This window comes from Arachis ipaensis, chromosome B10 (genome assembly GCF_059453495.1).
Source record: "Arachis ipaensis isolate K30076 ecotype BB chromosome B10, ASM5945349v1, whole genome shotgun sequence".
Classification (NCBI taxonomy): domain Eukaryota; kingdom Viridiplantae; phylum Streptophyta; class Magnoliopsida; order Fabales; family Fabaceae; genus Arachis; species Arachis ipaensis.
In genome coordinates, this window is record NC_142435.1 from 107,900,015 (window position 1) to 107,907,947 (window position 7,933).

General features: G+C 41.9%; 1 non-coding gene across 1 annotated transcript; it reads left to right on the forward strand.

Moving 5' to 3' along the window:
- Positions 1-6,969: 6,969 nt before the first annotated feature.
- LOC148581238 (small nucleolar RNA R71) lies at positions 6,970-7,076 on the forward strand. Its single transcript, XR_015895536.1, has one exon. It is a non-coding gene; the product is annotated as a small nucleolar RNA R71 (small nucleolar RNA).
- Positions 7,077-7,933: the final 857 nt, after the last annotated feature.

The window sequence follows — 7,933 nt, forward strand, 5'->3', positions numbered from 1 at the left end:
TGATCTTCTAGTTGGCTCTTCAAGTCTTGGATATGGGCCTTTAGATCTTGAGTTAAAGAAGTTATCTTCTTCAGTGGGCTCAGGTTTACTTGCAGAGAAAGTGTGAAGTAGGCAGGGACTTTAGCTTAGGGCGTTAGTGGTGTTAACGTTAAGTGAAAATGTGGGGTTAAGAACGTTAGTGACAATCACCTTTTTCACTAACGTTCCTAACCCAAAGTGGTCCACATTAACTTCAACGTTAGTGGCACTAACGTGACCACTAACGTTGACCCTTGGCCCTTCGCAAACGTTACTGGGGTTTACCGTTTTCAATAACGTTGAGAGTACCCCTTTCTCCCTACGTTAGAGTTCACGTTAGAATAGTTAACGTGGCCTTTAACGTAGGCTTGCCAAATCTTCGAGAGCGTTAGTGACACTTACCTTTGTCACTAACGCTTCAGAACGCCCCTACTTCCCACGTTAGAATTCACGTTAACTAAGTTAACGTGACTTCTAACGTGGTATTGATAGCCATCTCCAACGTTAGTGACAAAGGTGAATGTCACTAACGTTGGTTCATCATCCCTCTTCTCCACGTTAGCTTCCATGTTAATGTAATTAACGTGGCAACTAACGTGGCTCATAGTGGCTCAATCCAACGTTAGTGACAAAGGTGAGTGGCGCTAACGTTGGTAATTCTTGCTCCCTCCACGTTAGAGTCCACGTTAACTAGGTTAACGTGGCTTTTAATGTAGCCAATATGGGCTTAGTCCAACGTTAGTGACAAAGGTGAGTGTCACTAACGTTGGCATCATCTTCTTCTTCCACATTAGAGCTCACGTTAACTAAGTTAACGTGGCTCTTAACGTGGCCAATTGCCCCTTTTGGAATGTTAGTGGCACTTACTTTTACCACTAACATTGGAGTTCTACTTCTCTTCCACGTTAGCTTCCACGTTAACATAGTTAACGTGGCAACTAACGTGGGCTATGATGGCTCACGAAAGCGTTATTGGCAATCACTTTTCTCATTAACGTTGCAAGCTAGCCTTCATTCCACGTTAGTGGTCACGTTAGCTAGATTAACGTGGCTGCTAACGTGGTTCTTCATTGCTTCCTTTATCCTGAAATCAAGCAATAAAGTGAATCAAAGCTCTGATCCAAGTTATGAGACATGCATCATTCAATTTGTCCTTTAATTCATGCATAATTCTCATGAAATCATGTAAAATTCACAATGTTTGCTTGAATCAAGATGTAAGTGATTATTTACCCAAAACTTGCTTATTTCCTAAGAAAATGCATGAAACTACCTTAAAACCATAAAGAAAAGGTCAGTGAAACTGGCCAAAATACCCTGGTATCACAACACCAAACTTAAAGCTTGCTTGTCCCTAAGCAAGTACTGGAACAAGAGAATGATGAATGAAATGACAAGAAGAATGAATCATTATTGTGGAAGTCATGTTCTTGGTTTTATGGGGTTTCATGCATAGCAACTTAGGTTCATTCCTTTACTGGCTTTCAGACCTTTATCATGCCTTGGAACACTCACTTGATTGCACCCTTTGAGACTTTTATTTATTGATCCCTTTGTCTTTCCAAGGTTTATTTCTTCCTTAGGCTAAGTGTTCTGTGAGGGGGCGACTCTTTAAGATAAGCTTTCAGCCAACACTCCCAAACCAGTTGGTTCAAGGTGCTAGGTATTGAAACACCCCTAAGGACTTACTCCCTCAAGTCTCTCTCCCCCATACATGCACACCACAGGCACATGGTTTGTTATTTTCTTTCCTTGAGGTCTTGGTGTCCAGTACCTCTTTGGGTTACTAAATGTTCTGTAGCAAGGTTGCTCTTGATAGTGGATTTTCAGTTGATAATCCCAGGTTAGTTAACCCAAGTTACCAAGTGATGAAGCACTCCTAAGAACTTATTCATCCAAGCAGATCCTTGGTACAAGAGCACCACAGACACATCCCTCAAGATTCAAGCCCTTGGTGCTTAGCCTTATTCTTTATTAACTTTTCTTTCTTTTTCAACTCTTATTGTTCTTTTCCTTTTTCTTATTAGGATCTTATTATTTAGCTAGTCTCATGGGGCGTATTTCAAGCATATGATTCAAGACAGATAGTTGCCTTCCCACCTTGTTAGTGAACCAACTTAGCTAAGTGATTACTACACCACAAATTTAAGGACCTACTCCATAACTTGAACATCACTTTGGTCTTTCATAACATCTCTTTTTATTGGACTTAAAAGGATAAGCATACAATAAGCAAGATGAAAATGAAGGCAGGCAATTTGACTAGCAAGCATAGACCTAGGCAAAAGCAAACTTAAAGACAGAATTGAAAATTCCTAAGCTACTATGGAAGCATGTTCTATTTCATACATGATTTTCCTTATTTAAAAAAACTTGAAAAAGAAAGATGGAACAATGAGGGAACTCCACCACCTTTTACTCTTGGGGGTGCTCATGCTCTCCTTCCTGTTTGTCCTCCTTGTGTTTTTCTTGAGTGCTTGCACACCCACTTCCCTTGCTTTTTCCAATCAACTTCTTCCAGAAGCCAGCATCTTCCATCTTCTTTTTCAATGTTTCCTTCTGCTGTTTCACCTTCCTTTCCTCTTGTTCTGTGAGATCTTTTTGGACCTCATCATACCTAGGGATTGCAGAGTGTAGATTATGCATATGACTAGACATATAGTTCAACTTGGCTTGAGTGTTTATGTTGAACTCCTCCCTATGTAGTTGCCGTCCTTCATTCAGTACGCTGAACTCATTGAATGCCTTCGTCTAAGCTAGCTGTCGTTGATTGATTTCTTGAAGGCGTTTGTCTTGATGCTCTTGCCTTTCAGTCACTTGATTGATGGCTTGAGTGAGCTGGGAGTAGTGTTCCATTTGCTGTTTTTGCCACTCCCCTTGTTGATTCATCCAATTAGAAAGCAGTTCTTCTTGACGATCCATCCTTTGGGCTTGAATGTGCAGTTGTTGTTCTTGTCCCTCCATATAACTCCTCGCTAGCTCCTTAATGGCTCCGTGAATGTGATTCAAGTTGATGTTAGTTGGATCATAGTACTCTTCTTGCTGATATTCTTCCTGTTGAGGTTCTTCTTGGTGAGGTTCTTCTTGTGGTGTTCTTCTCCCTATTTGAGGCCTTCTTTGTTGTTGGGCGGGTGTCACATACGTTATATGCTGGAGTGTAACCATCCTTCCAGGGTTTACCCAAGTTGGATTGCTGTCCTCGAAGACTACCTTGGCTTTCGTACACAGCCTAAGGATGGTGCTGGGGAACCAAAGTCTAGCACCTGGATCATTCTTCTCGACTAATTCTTGAATCCCCTCAGCTATAATTTTGTTCACATTGATGCCTCCACCCTTTACTAAGCAGTGTACCATAGTAGCTCGAGTAACGTTGACCTCAGAATTGTTTGCAGCTGGGAGGATAGATCTCCTCACAAGTTCAAACCATCCCTTGGCTTCCGGGATGAGGTCTCCTCTCCTGATGAACCGAGGTCTTCTATCTGAATACCTTTTCTAGTCAGATCCTATAACACACATATCATTCATAATTTCTTCAAGTTCATCATTGTCGGGGCCGTTACTTATTCTCACGTGGTAACTAGGCTCATCAAAATGTGGTGATTTCAGCTGAAGAACCCTTGTTATGGCATTGGGGTTGAAGTCCACCTCTGTTCCTCTCACGTAACTTTTGAAGGTGGAGGCCTTGGTTTTGTCTTCTCTGACCACATTTGCATAGAATTCTTTGATGAGGTTTGCATTTATCTTTGCTTCTGGGTTCGTGAGCCTTTGCCAACCCCTTTGTTCAATCTTCTCTCGAATCTGTGGGCATTCATCTTCGTTGAACTGGAATGTTAACTCAGGCAATATCTTTTTGAGCTTTATCCGTTCAAATTCACGTTCATGGAATGCAGTTTTGAATTTCCCTTCATCAAAAGGGCTGCTCTCAACCGGTTCCTTTCTCTTTTGCCTCTTGGAGCTTGATGATGCCATGAATGATTTTTGAAAAGTGAAGGTGTTGAGGTTAGTGATGAGTGGTGGAATTCGGTTGGGTTTGGATAGGGTGTAGCTTGGAGAATTGTACTTTGAGAGTGAGAAGTTTGAAGAAGTGGTTGCTGGAATGTGAAGGGAAGTACGGACTAGGAATCACTTATATAGGAAAATGATAAGTAAACAAAAGGTGTGGATTGATGGGGTGGTTGTGTGATGGACGGATGGGGTTTTGCATGGGATGAGCACAAAGATCATCAACTTTATGATGGGGTTGGTTCAGTTTCCAAGCTTGTTCTCCTTCCAATGTTGCATGCCAACAATTTCCAATGCAATCCCCCTGGAGACACGTGTATAATCTTCTCTTTTTGTGGTGGCCGAACCCTTCAATTGCCCCATTAATTCTCCTTCAAAATAAAAGAAATGTGATTAAAAGAAAACTTGTGGAAAGTGGCGGCAAAATTTAAAAGACAAGAAAGAGTAACTACTTTTTTAAAATTGTTGTTGTCAACTACTAAGTGCTATTCACAAATGCAAACCAACTGACTAATTAAATTTCCATGTATGCAACCTTGGTGACACCAAACTTAGTTTGTGGCAATGTGGTATAAGATGATTTGTTCAAGGTGCTAAGAGTGACATGCTATGAGCTGCATTCATGTCCTCTTAGTGTGCCTTGAACACCAAACTTGTTCTTCACTATATGTTGCATAAAAGGATTTATTCAAGGATATGTCAAAGTTGATTTGCGATCCATGAACCTTGCTTTATTAACTACTTTAAAAGCATGTAAAACATGGGTTGCCTCCCATGAAGAGCTTCTTTAGCATCACTAGCTTGACGTTCTTCCTTTGTCAGGGTGGTTGGTAATGCTTCAAATCTTCCCCCCTTGCAGTAAACCTGTCTCCATTGGCTTCATCAATGATCTCTACATGTTCTAGGGAGAGAACTTTGTTGATGGTGAAAACCTTAGGTAACTGAAATGGGATGGTGGGGAGATGAGGTGGGGTATCTAGGAAGTAAGCTGAGATCACTTTATCCCCTGGAGAGAAATCTTCTGTAGGGATCTTTTTGTTCCTCCATCTCCTTGGTATCTTCTTCTTTGTTTCTCTTGCTGTTATCCTGCTCTTTGTGGTCTCTTTTCCTAGGGGGATTTTGTTGCTGGTCCCATATGATTCTGGTGGTTTTGGCTCCACTTGAGTTTCCTTTAGCCGTGACAGCTGCTGATTATTTTGTTCATCACTCAAAGGAATTCCTGAGTGTACAGCTTGTGCCTCAATGCTTATTTCTCCCACCATCGCTCTGTCATGTTCTGTCCTTAGTTCCTTGCCTTCCTGACTTGCTTCTTGTGAGGGTTTAAAGACATTGAAGGTGAGTTGTTCATCATGTACCCTCAGTATTAGCTCTCCTCGCTCCACATCTATGAGCGCTCTGGCTGTAGCTAAGAATGGTCTTCCCAATATGATTGGGTGAAGATGACTTTCTTCCATTTCCAGTATGACAAAGTCTGTGGGAAGGAAGTAGTTCCCAACCTTCACCAGCACGTTTTTAACCACTCCTATTGCTTGTTTTTGAGTTTTGTCCGCCAGCCTGATGACTACGTCTGTGGGCATCAGCTCATTGATTTGCAGCCTCTTCATAAGAGATAAAGGCATTAAGTTGATGCTGGCTCCCAAATCACAGAGTCCTTTATCAAACATTGTTTCTCCTATGGCACAGGGGATGTGAAAGCTCCCTGGGTCCTTTTTTTTTGTAGGCAGCTCTGGTTGAATGAGAGCACTGCACTCCTTATTCATCACTATGGTTTGTCCTCCCTTGAGTGAGCTTTTTCTGGTCAGCAGCTCCTTCATGTACTTAATGTATGAGGGAATTTGTTGGAGGGCCTTGATGAATGATATGTTTATATGGAGAGATGCAAATATGTCAAGAAACTTTGAGTATATTCTCTTCTCTACACCACCATTGAGTAATTGGGGAAAGGGTGCATAGAGTCTCAGCAGCTCCTTCTGTGTAATTGAGATTTCTTGATGATTCTCTTTCTGCTTTCCTGCTGATGTATCTTCAAGTTATTCTGATGGTTTGTTCGGCTCTTCCTCAGTCTCCTTATCACTTATAGTAACCATCTTACAATCTTCCCATCTGACTTTCTTTGCTTCACCTCTCGGATTTTTCTCTGTGTCACTTGGGAAGCTATCAGTAGGTTTGGGAATCTTTTCAGATAGGTATCCCACTTAAATTTCCAGCCTCTTAATGGTGTCTCCCTGATTCTTGATATTGGCTCGCACCTCCTCTTTGAACACCTTGTTATCTTGAACCTCCTTGCATATGCTCTCGAGTAGGGTCTCAATCTTTGAGAGTCTATCCTCGGATGGTGATGGTGAGTTGAGATTGGAGGGATGAGAATGGCTAGTTTGGTTTTGATATGGATGTTGAAAAGGGTTGTTAGGTGGGTGCTGATATGGTCTCTGTGTGGCATGTTGGTGAGCTGTGTTGTTGGAGTTGGGACGTCTCTGATCTTGGCCTTGGTCTTGTTTATTTCCCCACCCAAAGTTTGGGTGGTTCCTCCAACCAGGATTATACGTTTTGGAGTATGGGTCATGGTTCTGCCTAGGTGAATTTCCAATGTAGTTGGCTTGTTCCTGATCACCCTCTGCTTCTTCATTCACTCCTTCTTGGGTTGCTGCTGAAGTGGTGATTGCTGCTACTTGATTCCTCTCCATGTTCTTGGTGAAGTCAGCTAATTGCTTGGTGATCATCTTATTTTGAGCTAGCAGTGCATCCATATTGTTCAGCTCCATCACTCCTCTAGTATTGCCTCTTTCAGAAGCATAGAAGTAGTCATTCTCTGCTACAGTCTCAATGACATCTATGGCTTTTTCAATGGTCTTCTTCTTGTTCAGAGATCCCCCGGATGAGTGGTCTACTGCCTTCTTTGATTCATACGAAAGGCCTTCATAGAAGATGTGCAACTGCACCCATTCATTGAACATATCTGGCGGGCATCTTCTTGTCAAGTCTTTAAACCTCTCCCATGCTTCATATAGAGTCTCACCATCCTGCTGCCTGAATGTTTGTACCTCAGCTCTCAACCTGTTGATCTGTTGAGGAGGATAAAATCTTGCCAAGAACTTGTTCACCACATCTTCCCAGGTTGCTAAACTCTCCTTTGGAAAGGATTCCAGCCATTTAGATGCTTTGTTCTTGAGTGAGAAGGGAAACAGAAGTAGTCTATAGGTGTCAGGATGAACACCATTAGACTTCACAGTATCGCATATCCTCAAGAAGGTGGTTAGATGTTGATTGGGGTCTTCTTGGACACTTCCTCCGAATGAACAATGGTTCTGAACAAGGGTGATGAGCTGTGGCTTTAGTTCAAAGTTGTTGGCATGTATGGTTGGCCTTTGGATGCTACTTCCACAAGTTCCTGGGTTTGGGTTGATGTAAGAACCCAGAACTCTTCTCTCTTGTCCAGCCTGATGTGCTGGACCTTCTCTGCCATGGTTGTGAGCCTCTTCTTCATGATGGTTCTCCATATTCTCCTCCATGTCTGGTTCAAAGTACTCTTCCTCTTCCTCAGTACCAACTACTCTCTTTCCTCTTGCTTCCCTCCTTAATCTAAGGAAGGTCCTCTCAGATTCAGAATCAAAGGAAGTTGAAGCCCCGCTTCTTCTACCTGTAATACAACCAACAAAGCAAAAGCAAGAGAGATAGATGCAGACAGTAATTTCTTCAGAAATGCTGTTAGTGTGAGTGACGCAATATATCAAACAATTAGTGGGTTAGTGAATGAATTGTAAACAACTAAGAAAATGGGTAGGCGAAAGGGAAGAAAATAGCTAAACAGAAAGTAAATTACTCAAATGAACTTAAATCAAACAAAATAAAAACAAATGCTCAATCTAGTTATCCACCAATTTAATCATTGTTGATACAAAATCAATCCCCGGCA